This window comes from Anser cygnoides, chromosome 8, assembly GCF_040182565.1.
Source record: "Anser cygnoides isolate HZ-2024a breed goose chromosome 8, Taihu_goose_T2T_genome, whole genome shotgun sequence".
NCBI classification, from domain to species: Eukaryota; Metazoa; Chordata; class Aves; order Anseriformes; family Anatidae; genus Anser; species Anser cygnoides.
In genome coordinates this window covers 15831265-15845305 of record NC_089880.1, presented here as the reverse complement: position 1 = coordinate 15845305, position 14041 = coordinate 15831265, and the positions used below count along the sequence as shown (strand labels likewise).

At 36.1% G+C, this 14041-nt stretch overlaps 1 long non-coding RNA gene across 1 annotated transcript; it reads left to right on the top strand.

The window, feature by feature from the left end:
• The first annotated feature begins 574 nt into the window (after positions 1 to 574).
• Positions 575 to 10634, top strand: LOC125182235 (uncharacterized). The gene is made up of 3 exons (XR_007161557.2): positions 575 to 1560; positions 9156 to 9339; positions 10070 to 10634. It is a non-coding gene; the product is annotated as an uncharacterized lncRNA (long non-coding RNA).
• Positions 10635 to 14041: the final 3407 nt, after the last annotated feature.

The following is a 14041-nucleotide window of genomic DNA, read 5'->3' as shown; positions in this document are numbered from 1 at the left end:
ATTTTCAGCTTGTGTAATCTATTATAATTTTAAAACGTGGTTTACCCCTATACTAACCAGGTTTGTAGTTTGTGTAAGCATAATTTATACCAGTATTTCAAGTTCTGTTACAGTACTTATTATATCTATTGTCAGTATAAAATGAATAGACTGCAGCGTAAACAAGAATCAGGCCATATAACTTAGCCTACAGAAAACCCTTATTTAATCAAGTTTATATTTATAAAGGTACCCTATTTCCCATCGTGTATAATTAAACTTTAAAAAAGAAGACCAGTAACTATAATGCATAACAAGAAAGGCAAGTTGCAGTCTTGAATTTATTTATAATCTACTATTATGGTAATCTATTATTTGTAATAATGATCTACTATTTATCTGTAAACAATAAAATTAAATAGTTTGTCAAAATATATTTTACTATAGTGACTCCAGTTACAGTTTTTAGGAGATCACGACATAAACCTGATCATTGATAAGTAGATACGTCTAAGATACTGTATACAAAATTCATAAGCAGGTTGAAAAATAATTATAACAAATATTAGCACATGTTGAAGCTGGCAGTGTCAATGAAAACATCTGCTTGTTTCCTTTTCAATGTTTGTTACACATTGCTAGCATTTTTTTTTTTACCTTGAATAATATTTTCCGCTAATAATTTTAGATAATCTTGTTGTCCAAGTTTTTATGGGTGTCATTTTGTGGAGGAAAAGAAGAAATACAACAGAGTTGTGAAAATTCAGCACTACAAAAAATGGCCTGTCTGCCTTACTACCAATTACTTCCAGGATGAATGTACCTCCAAACTTTCCTTTATTTCCTCAGTGTTAGCCTGAGACTAGGAAATGTACAAATATTTTCAAAACAGTGCAAAAGTGCCAATTTTGAGTTGGAATTATCTTCTTTAGGGTTTTATCTGAACCATCTTGAACTTATTGCAGAGCTTTTGGTTGTCATTTGAGAGAGGTTCTGAGTTTAAATGATGTTTCTAGTATAAATCACAAATCAGAGGCATTTTATTTTGATTTGCAGTCTGTTTTTTTTTTTTTTTTAACCACAGCAAAAAATACTAGATTTTGACTAGTACAACACAGATTTCCTGTAACTTAGTAACTCGTTTTTCTTTGCCACTATAGGACCTTGTAGCTGGCATAGTCAGTAATCATCTATCCTGCTTTAGCTCTAAGTGAATGAATAACTGGTGAGTTTGTACAATGCCTTTATTGATATTCTTTGGGTTTTCTATTGATCTAATTGTAGCAAACTGTTCTGAGTATCAAAAACCTCACTCTCTGGTTTCCCCAAAAGAGAAGTAGTCCAGAGATGCTATGGTGTGTTAGCTATCAGTTATGACATTGCTCAGAGAAAAACAATACTCCTTTTTTTTTTTTTTTTTAACAATAAACTATTGTTTTGAAAAACAGGTTGGAGTGGTGCATGTTCATCCAAATTTCCACCAGGAAAGTAAAACAGCCTTGCTCAAGTCATTGGACAGAAATCTGTTTTATTACCTCTGTGTTGATGTTACTCTCATACCTGCCCTCTGAATTAATCGAGGTATGTATGACAAGTCTGACATAGTCACAACTCTAAAATTTTGCATTATAGCCAACTAAAGTAGGGTTTTTAAAATAATTTATCATGTAAACATTTTTTTTTTTGATGGCCTACTTTTCCATCCAATGGTATTGACTATTAAATCAGTGTTAAAATGAATAGTGGATGCTCAGGTTTGACTGCAGATGTTGAAATTTTGTGCATCTTAACAGCCTGTTTTTGCTCCGCTGCACCCACAGAGTCAGTGATGGAAATTGCAGGGGAATAAACTGAAATGATTCTTATGATTCTTTAAAATTTTCTCGATATAACAAAAAATGCAGAGGATAGTTGAATCTCAACAGCCAGTCCTAGCTGCAGGCTGCTAGAAAGGGGATCTCACTGGAGATGCTGTTTGCCAAATAGTTAAGTGTTTTGCTCTCAGCACCTCTCTGTAATTGTTTATGAGCTTGTTGTTCCCACTACCAAGCTTGCCTTTTTACAAAACTGGTTCACCATTCACATCAGCTGCTTATTGCTCATCTTTCCTACTATTTCTGTTCTCCATTAGCCGCCCCTGCTGCATGCACTTGGTTGCTCTGCCCTGCCAGCTGCTCTGCTACCTGCATCTCAGAGCATCCCTGCTCTCAGCTGCAGGGATGCCTCTTAAAAGCAACCTTCCCTCATATTTTATCTTTTTAGAAATAGCTCAGAACTGTTGCCTCCTCAAAGCTATTATTGCAGTAGGGAGACTGTCTGAAAGAAATTTTCTGTTTTCCTCATAAAACAAAACAAAACAAAAAAACCAAACGCACAAAACAACAACAACAAACACCTCCAAACCCTATTCTCCTGACCCCTATCAAATCAACTCTTTTTAGACTTAGCCTGAACTTCATCTAGGCTCTAAGCAGAAGGGAGCATCAGAGCAGGATGAATCACTCATGCAGGCTGGCAGGACCCAGCTGGATTACTACGTCTTTCTGCAATACTATTATTCATCACAAGTCCCTCAGCTTTACAAAAGTAGGTATCGTTACTGGATGTGTCCCAGTTATGTATAGCATGCAATGTAAATGAAATCTTTAGAGCATGCCCAAGAGGGTGTTTTTTTGCTGAGGTCCTGGCTCTCTCTGTACCAGGTGCTGACAAAGCATCCCTACCCATCTGGCTCCCTTCAAAATCCTTGGCAAGAGCTGCTTTTTCTTTAAATCTCACACTTATCTTTACTCAGCAAAACCTAACCAAAACAGTGAAGTGTTGGCTTAAGGTTATGATCAAACGTTAAAACATGTTGAAGCAGGATCAGAATAACCAAACCTGGATGAAGAAAATGGCCACTGTGGGGACTGGGTGAACAGTGAGTTATGCGTCTGATGTCAGGCAGGCCAGACAGCTGTGACTCTTCCTAAAAACTCAGGTGCCAGAGACCAGGAATTTGGGCTGCCTGTGAAGGCAATATGAAGGTGAAGCATTTGGGCTGAGAGTGCACAGGGCCTGGTGCTATTTCTGAGTTTTCCAAAACAGTGCAGTAAGCATCAAAGTCAGCATCACACATTCGAAAGATATCCTTTCCCACAGACTGATAAATCATCCTGTGGGATATGCTGTACACCCCAAATATGTACAACTGCAAACAAGGATAAAAACATTGAATGGGAAGTAGCTGTCGTCAGTACGCTTCACATTGTACTTTTCCAAAAAACAAAGTTGCAAATAAAATGCAGTGCCAACCTTTACGGGTGAAATGAAATGAATCAGTCATAGATATTGAAGCTTTGTGTGTATCCATAACTATACAGTAATAGACTTGGATTCTCGTATTTTCCTTCTTTTTCTATTAACCATGAATTTGAGAGCTTATTTCATGAACTTCCCAAAAATAAATCATGGGAGCTGACGGGGCATTTCTGAGACAGTTTTTATTTTAAAAGAGAGATATTTTGTCTAAAGCAGGAGCCTACGGAATTGATGACCCTCTTAAAAGCTTCTTAAAGGAAGCCTTCTGTAGTACTCAAGGCTTTGGTTACCTTCTGGGACAAAAAAAAAAAAAAAATAGACTCGAATTTAAAATATAACTTTGCTTTAGTTTCACACTGAAATTAAAAAACAAAAAAGCAAACAACCCCCCTCTAGGATACTTTCATGGTAAGGGTTTATGTCAACTCAAATTTCACTATTTCCAAAGTTGTCATGATAGTCATTTTTTTCCCCACTGCCATCTGTTTCTAGGTAATACCCCTTTATGTGAGAAAACTCTCCAAAAAGAAAACAGAGCCATAAACTCCCAAGTTAAACATATCGGACAATATATTAATTCTAGTTTTTCTTAATTTTTAAGGCCAGTAATAAATGTATCCAGAAAATCTGCAGAAATGTTTATGATAAAGGAAGTTAAGTAATTATCTTCATAATTCTCTCATGACACTTTCTACTTTTAAGACTTCAATGGCTTTTTACATAGGTCTCTCAAATTACGCAAAGCCAAACAACCTTCAGATAACAAAATAATATAAAAAGGGTGGGAAAAGAAAGTGTGATCGTCCAATATTAGCAAGCAAGGGAGGGTGCAAAAAGGCATAAGTAGCACACAGTTCCTACTTAGTCAGATGGTTATTTTACCATTGTAGCGGCTTTTCTCAGCTTCTGGAATAATAACTTCCTTGCCCTGCTTGTCCGAAGTACCACTGTATGGATGACTATACCTTCCTTGTGAGTCATGTTGGAAGGTGTTCCTCACTGGTTGGGAATGCCAGTACTGATCTACCTGCCTGGGTGATCCCAAGCAAGGCAGAAACCTGAGCAGAGGGAACAAATTGCTGTCCGTCCCATAGAACTGCTCAAGTCCTCTGTTCTTGGTGAGGCTTTCCTCCTACCACTAGTAGGTGCTGAAGGCAATAAGGAGCCTGGACAAAATGCAGCCAGCAGGAGCCTCTGTGCTCCACAGGTCTTGGATCAGATGCTTACCCACAGGAAAGTACAATGATTGCTCTAATATGTGAAACAGTTGGAAACTGCAAGTGGCCTCAGTATGAAATGGTACATGCAAGTCTCTTGTCTGCAAAAATCAGATGTCTGATATGCACTTACTAACTCTTAAGTGCAGATGAAGTGTTTATGCATGTTTTTTTTACACTGCATTCTGTATTAAGCTGCTCGTGACAGCAGTAAAATGACAAGTTTTCAAGGACAATATCAGGGATCATCATCTTGATCAAATTACAGTTCTAATTCAAGTAAAACTTTTTTATTACTAAGAATATTATGTGTTCATATTTTCATTTTATTAGTTTATGTCTATAGCTACTAAGTTATTTGCACGTTATAGAATTTTTATATTCAGCAAATGAATGGCATCCAAGCAATTTTAGATTTAATTTGATCAATATTTAATGAATTATAATTACCATTACAACTCAGGGTTTTGCATTGCCATATATTGCTGCATAATGTGTAATTAAGGAGAGAAGGAGACTAAAATATAACTGGAAAATAGCTATCAAACATTACTAAAGAAAAGTAGTGGGATTATTAACTAAATTACAGAGGTCTAATTTAATCTTTTTTTTAGTTACCACTTTAAAATTTAATTCCAAGAACATTTCCCTAATTTATATCTTTAAATATCTGCAATATTTGTATTAAAAAATACACTAGGACCATTGTGACTTCTTGGTATCAATATTTGAAATCTCTGCGTCACTAACAGGAAAAAATCCAAGGTGCTCTATCTGGGAAAATGAGAATAATATTTCTGAAATTTAAAAAGGACATCTGCCTATATGGACAGAATAACAGAGTCAATGGACTTTGTTTATAAATTACCAAGACAATTATGTAAATACTGTGGGAATTCGTCAAACCATTAAAGGTTAATGTATCTGAAGAAAGTGAAATGGGTCATGAAGGTCCATGAAAAATGTATGTTTAACATTAGGCCTCATGTTTCACAAACTAAAGATATATTTTCCTCAGAAATTCCAGTGAATGCTAAATAGAAACACATGTATAAATGAATGCGGTACAGAAATTCTAACAGGAAGCCTGTAAAAGAAAAAGTCTAAAAAGACTGACCAATTTCTGTTGCTCTTTAAAATAAGACATTTGTAATTTGCAGCTATGGCTTTAAAAAAAAAGAAAAAGTTAATGTATAACTATTTGGTGTAAATTATATACTTTTTCTTTCTAGGTGTTTCTGAAGAAGGTAATTCAATAATCTACTTGTTCTACTCAATGTCCAAAAAACCTGAAGGCATAAAAGCTCTTCAGGGGTCTTATAAAAACAATGGAGAGGGACTCTTTACTCGCGTAGATAATGATAGGACAAGGGGGAATGGTCTTAAACTAAAAGAGAATAGATTTAGATTAGACATTAGGAAGAAATTCTTCACTGTAAAGGTAGTGAGGCACTGGAACAGGTTTCCCAGAGAGGTTGTGGATGCCCCACCCCTGGAGGTGTTCAAGACTACGTGGGATGGGGCCTTGGCCAACCTGATGTAGTGGGTGGCATCCCTGCTTATGGCAGGGGAATGGAATTGTATGATATTTAAGGTCCTTTCCAACCCGAGTCATTCTATGATTCTATGATTCAGATCTGTTCCATGCTGTGGGATCTGTTACACCCCTATGTTAATCAATCATCATATTGATGGAAACTCTCAATGTCATTTCTTAGAATCACACGGTTTCCACTCCAGCTTCCAACCTTTCTGTCCTCACTTTATATGGCATGTATCACAGGGCATATTTAAGGTGGGAGCAAGTAACATCACAGAAAAGTGGATTTAGAGTGCTTGGATGCATTTTTTTTCCTTTTTTTTTTCCTTTTTTTTTTTTTTTTTCTTTTAAGGCTGTGTAGATTGTCTTCTGCTGTGACTATCCAAAGGTATATGCAGAAAATTCTTCACTAAGTGTCAACATGAGACAGAGAACGAATATCTGCTCACTGGGAATTTTCTTCTGGAGAAGAGAATCTGAAACTTTCCCTGTGGAATTGTTGTATCACTCTGTCTTTAAAGAAATTGGGTGCAGTGTGCAGCTCACATCAGTGGTATTCTCATTTTATGCACCCACTCCTGGGTTCTGCTTGGGTTCTTGCCGTCACCTTCAAACAGAATGAAGAGGTTCTTTACCTACATGGTTATGACTCTTTTGTTATTTTCTGATGGAAGCTGGTATCTCTGAATACTACTACTTGCAGGTTGCTTTCAGAAAGCATTCCATCATTTTTCCTAGAAAACCTGAAATGGGGGAGCCAAAGGTAAAGGGTGGGGAGAGGAGAAGAGGTCTGTAGGTTTCTATGTCAAACTTACAGGACACCAAAGATGACCGATTGGGCTTCTATGGGAATGGTGGGGAAAACTAGGAAAGAAAAACTAGTTTAAATTCAGCCCCCCCCCCCCTTTGTTTTTGGTATACGTTATTTATTGAAAGTGACATCAGTCATACTTTGTTTTCCTTATGAAAGCTTGATCTAGCTCTATTCCCAGTGCATAAAATGGCACAGACATTAAAATGCCCAGTTTATTATCTTCCTCTAGTCAATTCCTTGTTTACTTCAAGTGCTGAACCTAGACAATTTCAGACTAAGAAAGAATAAGATCCAAGATTTTACCTAGGAGGACAGTTTACCATGGGAACAACTTATCTTGGGATCTGGTAAAATTTCTCCAACTTGAAATCTTTAAGACAGAATCGAATATCTGGCTAATAAATAAATATATATGACAGTCGAATGAGAAGTTGTGATTACAGAAAGGAAATTACTGAATGATCTGTGGTCTTCAGCATGTATGAAGTGCCATTTAGGTTATAAAAATGAATTCAGCCTGGTCTTAAAGACAATAAGTCATAATCATAACACTAATAGAGACAAGCATGAGCTATTGATTGATTCTTGCTTTTCATTGACATGCAGTGTATATTAAGTGTATATTAAGTATATTAACTAGAACAAGAGAATGAGGTGGGGGAACTTCTGCAGAAAACATAAAGAGTAAAGTTCTTTGAGTATATTGTTCTTTCTTATTTTTTTCTTTTTTTTAATTTAAAAAAATGCATTTTGTATTTAATTATAAATTTCTTTGTGTTTAGATACTGAATATGTTGTAAAAATGTGTGTTAAACATTGTCAGTTACAGCTAAATGAAGATGAAGACCTATTAAGTAGAAGGTATTCTTTAGCATAACAATAATATTCCTTATCTGAAGAATTTTGTTCTTTTAGTTAGCATTTAAAAGTATGTGGCTCTAGTCACATAATTTGCTATATTGTAGCATCCAATTTTATTTGGAATGATGACTGGTGGTGTTAATAACAAATGAAGAGTATAAAAATCTCAAAATAAAAGTTAATCAACATCCAAGATCAAAATATTTATCTATGTAAAGGTTTTAGTGCAGAAGTATTCTAGGGCAGAGCCTTGTTTAGCAGTTACAGGACTAGACTGTTAATTTGCTTATTTTTGTCATAAATCATGTTTTTAAATAATACACTTGTGTTTCTTCGTGTTTCCTAGTTGTCATAACATTTTTTTTTTGAAATGGGAAAAAATACCAAACTTCTGATATTATTAATATATGCAAAGTACAACTTCCACATCTGATGCTATTCATCATGTCCTAAATTAATCATCAGGGACAGAACCCAATATCCCATTTCAAGCAAAGACCAATAGCTCTTGGGGGAATTAAATCATCTTTCAGAAATATTTCATTCTTAAAAGATAATAATTCAATGGAAATGGATATTTAGAAGAAAAACCTGAGTGTATTATATAATCTTTCTGTGGGGTTCTCCATCTCATATATTAAAATTTTGTACTACGTTTAAAATCACAATTTGTTGAAAAATAGTTTACACTGTTGTTAGGAGTGTCATAGTCCTGTAACATTTCTGAAGTGATGATAATATGATTTGGAAACTCAAGAGAACATCACTTTAATCTGATTGAGACAAATACAAAGGAAGCGACAAATAGAGAGCAGGAAATTCTCGTGTTTGCAAAGGCATTTTTATCTTGTCTTTTCCCTCCCCTACTCTACTTGATGGTAGAGCAACCAACCACTTCTCTAAAATAATTTGCAATTTGCTGTTCTGTTATCCTTCCCACTTGGTATGAAGATTTAATAGAGAATGGAAAATGCATTAAAAGCATATTTATTTTTAACTTTTCTGCTATAAGTACTAGATAGCTCATTGCCATGCAGTGAGGGAGAAAAAGACTAATAGCTTGTACTGAAGATGAAATCAAGGGAGTTGTACTTAAAAGTGGAAAGGCTGGTTTTGGACTTTTTTTTTTTTTATTCCAGTAAGTGTTTATAATACTTGCTACTTTGAAGGTATGTTCACCATGTAAAACGGGTATAGAATCATTATTTTGTTTCTGAATTATAAAATAGGCTTTCAGATGGGTGCTTCTAAAAGGAATCAGAGCTTAACTCAGCTGTATCATAATGTGTTAAGGTTATTTCATGGAACTTGCAGGCTGTGTGGTACAGATCTTTCTAGTTTAATCTTCGGCTTGCCTTAGCACTAGCAGAGTCATAATTTGCTCCAATAACCAAAAGAGAGGTTGTTTAATATTTTTTCAGTATACGTTTTTCCTTTTATACAGATGCTCTTGTTCTAAATACAGTCCTGGGGTTGCAAGAGGTGTGACCATAATCTGGACTTGCATGTAGCGGGGCCTGGTGTTTGCCACTGCCTCCATGTTTTCCCGTGTGCTGTTCTACCCTCCTGTGTCTGCCCTACAAAACCCCTGATCACCCAACTACTTCTGAAGGACCTGCAAAAGATAGGTGAGAAAAGAAGGATATCAACAGTAGGCTTGAATTTGCTGTTGAGGGATTTCTCCACAGAGAAGTTCTTGGCATCATAAGTTGAAAAAAAGATGAGAACTAGATACCAGTTAATACCAGGATGTCTACTTTAAGATTATATTTATACAATAAACTATGGACTGAATACTTATGAATCTTTACGGAATAGCCCAAGCCAAGACATAATTTAACCCATATGTTTCATTGAAGTGACATATTAATTATTGATTATGCTTAATGAATATGCTAATATGCAGAATTCAGGAGGTTTCTGCTGCCCTGCTGTGCTCTCTAGGTCCTCATGCATTTTTTAAGAGGTGTCTGTAGAAGACAGCATCTGGGTTTATTCCAAGACACCATAATGAAGACCACATACAGAGTTCAAGGGCTGATGCTTGTCCTTCAGGAATAAAACCAGAAACTTGTTTTGTCTAACAGTTTTTCTTGAAATTTTAATTTAGATTATTCACTTTCTCCCTGAGTATATGGTGTACATTACTATTGTTTTTCCCTTCAACAGTGGACATAAAATAAGGTTTGAGCTGATTTTCCATTTCAAATGGAGGGCAGAAAAAGAAGTTGAAACAAGTTCAGGTCAATGGTCTAGTCAACAATATATTAAAACTTAAGCACTCCTTCTGTACGCATTTGCAATGAGATTACAAAAGCCATTAAGCCTTTCTATCTTCTCGCTGTTTTTAATACACAGGTGAAATAACCAATATGCACAGTGGAAGCAAAATGTTTCTGCTTACGAGGCCTTGACTGTGGTTTTGAATACAGCCTTGAGCAAAGGACGACGTTTAAATTGCTTCATTCTAAAGAGCCCTGGGGTGCTTTGTAGCATGTATGGGGACCTAAGCAGATGCGTTCATAAACCTTTATGGTTTGTACAATAACACATATTAATGTAGTGACAGTTAATGTAATAACATAGTGATGAAAGTGGGAACAGATACTGTGGTATGCCAGGCTTGAAAAAATGGGCTATTATAAACCTTAACAATTGTGAGACAGAAGTGTATCTTAAGATCATGTTATCATGGGCACTCCATGAACAGATGGCATATCAACCTTGAAAATATTAGATTGCAAATAAAGAAAACCCCCCTTTTTTATTTTTGAACACTAAATTATTTAATTTCAGATATTTTTTCCTGTTGTTTTTTCAAGTGTTAGTAGACTTTCTCCAGTAAATTACAAACTAAATGATGCTGAGGCACCGTGAGAAGACAAATAGTACATAAAGAGGAGTGCCACTAAAGACTTGACCCCCTAACTGTATATTATCATAGTCTGTGTATTAATGTGTGAATAAACAAATATTATCAAAAGACAATGACACTGAATTCCTTTGATATTTTATTACTATTTTATTTTTATTTTATTTTTTATGATTATATTTCAAAAAATTTTAGTGAGTTTGGGAAACTTTTTTTTTTTTTAGTGGGAATTAATTTAGGGTAGTATAAAGCCCACTTGTGAGTAATAAAGATGGGGCCATCCCTTTCTAGAATGAATGAATTAATACATGTGGTTTCAGGGGCAGTGAAATCCTGATGTGTTGATATATGAAATTTCCAACAGCAGTAAGAGCTGGAAGCTGGAGCCCTGAAACCAAAGAGCAATAGCTGCATCCTTCCTCTTTATGCCTTTGGAGAGAAATTGCTGGTTGCAGGACAATGTATTATTGATGTGCACCAGGCTTAATGTTTGTGGAGGTCCAGAAATCAGGTGTTGTCCTATACTCCTGCTATGTCCATCTCATTTCAGTTATCTATGAGGAAAAGGAAGGATTCACACACTAGCTGTCAGTGGTGGTCTCTCTGGGATCTGCCTGATCCATATGAGAAACTTGGACACAACCCAATGAGCGTTATAGGAAGGTCTTCTGTAAATGACCTTAAGGAATGGGTTATTGAATTTTAATGCATCTGTATGTTTCAGGGTTGTACATTATAAGTTTTAATTGAAGTACAAAACAAAATGCTATTACATAGCATAAACTTGAAGAGGCGTTTTCCCTCAAAGACTGGAAATGCAGCTGACGACACGTGTTAGAGACCACTATAGTTAGTAAAAAGAAAAGCTATGCTTTTACAAATGACTAGGCTTCAGATAATCAGAAGATGACTTTTTTTTTTTTTTTCCTATAACATCGGAGCAGAAAGGATTCCTCTCAGAGCCAGAGGAAAATATTGATTCATCGGTAGTGCAGAAAGAGTGATGAGATGAATTAGTTTAGGCTGGCTGCTGAGAGAAATTCAGCAGCACTTGTTCTCCTTTGGAATGGGGGAATACATAGCATGTAAACAGAAAAAACTAATTCTGCTGTAAAATAAATAGTGAATATTCTTACAAACAAAGAACTACAGAGGGAAAAGATCAGAGAAAAGCTGAGAAGATGAAAATGCATTCCTCAGTGAATATCACCAATCTCTTCTGCTGTGCAAATGACTGAGAGGAAATTAGGAATTACTTTTGCTTGCCTATGTGAAAATTAAGGAGTTGGTGCATTGCTTACTGTAAGCCTAAGATTAAATACTAAGTGTAGGTGTGAGTACCAAACTCATTTTCTGTTTTCTGGGAGCAAGAAGATCTCCTAAAATAATAGAACAAATTGTGTAGTAGTACACTCTTCTTTTGTCTTCAGATCTAGAAAAAAAAAAAAACAGCTTTGTGATCCCTAAGTATGGTCTCAGAACAAATGAATGCATGGCTTTCAGCCACCCCTTCTGCTGCAATAGAACATATTCCTGCCAATACCATGGCACACTGGTATATCATGTACAATATACCTTACACGACACATGGCACACTGGTATATCACGTACAATATACCTTACACAACATCCCATAGTCTGTCTGATTTTTTCTTTTTTCTTTTTTTTTTTTTTTAATTGTGTGAAGATGATCTATGTGAATGGTTTTGCAGAGGACAAAGAACATCTTGCATCTTTGCTGACTGGATATTTTCCTCCGAAAGAGTATGCAGATTTGTTCTTAGTGATTTTCATTAGAAAAAGAAGGACTGTTACTGCTTCTGGAACCAGATGTCTTCAAAAAGGGTGTGCTGAAATTTTGGGGTAAATTGCTGATTATCTATGTTAATAACAGAGGCATTAAGTCAATCTACAGATGATGTTGAAGTAGCACTCTGTACTCGCAGGATATATATATATATATTCTTCTTTCAAAATGTAAAGTAGGGCATGTAAAATGGATTGGTAGAAAGTGGTAGTCTGAGCAGAGACGTTGACTTGAAATACAAAAGGTACTATGTTGAACTTGGTTGAAGTGAAAGGCTTCTGCCTTAATGTTAAACAGAGCAAACTCTGCATTTCTTTGGTTGCCCTTGTGGGTCAGATCAATAAGTCCTCTGTTTTGCTTGCTTGAAGTTTATACTTTTTGTAAGAATGTGATTTTGTTTGCAGAAAAGCCTTAATTCTTCTTCCTTGGGAAAACAAATTTCATCACATACCCATAAATACTCACAAGAAAAAAATAATAGCAGCCTAATTTACATCTAACCTTTCTTTTCAATGATTAATGGTTACTATTTATGTAAACTGTTTCTAAATTCCAGCATGAAATGAAATTTAAATTGCAAATTTTACAGTGGTGTGTTTTAACTGGTGACCCTTTCCCCAGTCACAAATTAAAAAAAAAACCAATTACATCTGTAATAGAGATGCTAATGCATTTCTTGTTTTTAGGGCATGTGAAGTTATTGCTGCCAGCAATTTTATTTTCCTTGTCGATGAGCCAATAAAAATGTATTTTCCAAAGTACTCCAAGACATGTGTATGTGTGCATTTAGGAATGTAGCTAAAGAGTTATTCTCAGCACATGCACTTTGCAACAGCATTCATGGCCAAGTAAACCTATTGTACATTGAAGGCTACATTCTCAACCATTCTCTACAGTCAAGAGCAACCCTTTGTAGGAAGGCAGTTTCAACACATTTGAGGAATGAAAGCCTTGCGCTAGCCAAAGGACTCTTCAGTAGCTGTGATTGCTTACTCCTTCAGGCTAGCAGCAAGGATGCTGCTCTAAGGCTGCTGGCAGAGGTTTAAGATCGGCACTTTGCTTGGATTGCCCTTCAATGAGGGCTGCCAGGAGCTGTGAAGAACAGACCTCCTGGCTAAAATGCAGTGCAGATCCTTGGGGACCAGCTTTCTTTACTAAACAGCTCTTTCAAAGTTATTTGTGTTCCATATAGTTTTTGATTTAAGGACTTAGCAGCAATTCAGTTCCAGTCAAAACATACCTATAAAAAAGCGATCTCTTTTACTGCTAGCTGCAGTCAGGACCCTCCTTGGAGATTAAAATAAGAAGGCATTTTGTAACACATTGTGGCTTCATTTAAACTCCCAGGGATGACACAGAGGTGAAGGAGAGGAAGGAGCTGGAGTGTTTTCCCTGTATCTCATCATTTTCAGGATTGTACTCAGTTGTGACTAGCAAAGGTTAATACAGCCTCCCCCTTGAAAAGCCTGGTGGCTTCAGTGAGCCATATAGAGCCACTCAGATGTGATTAAAGCCGAGGCACTGCAAGGTCCAATGAACTCATCACATCAGTTTTGGGGTCTTGCAGGGAATGAGGAGAACGGGGACTTTGCTAGTCTGTGAGTGGGTAAAACTGCACCAGGACTGGGTGCATTTTGCTGCTTTAGGCTTG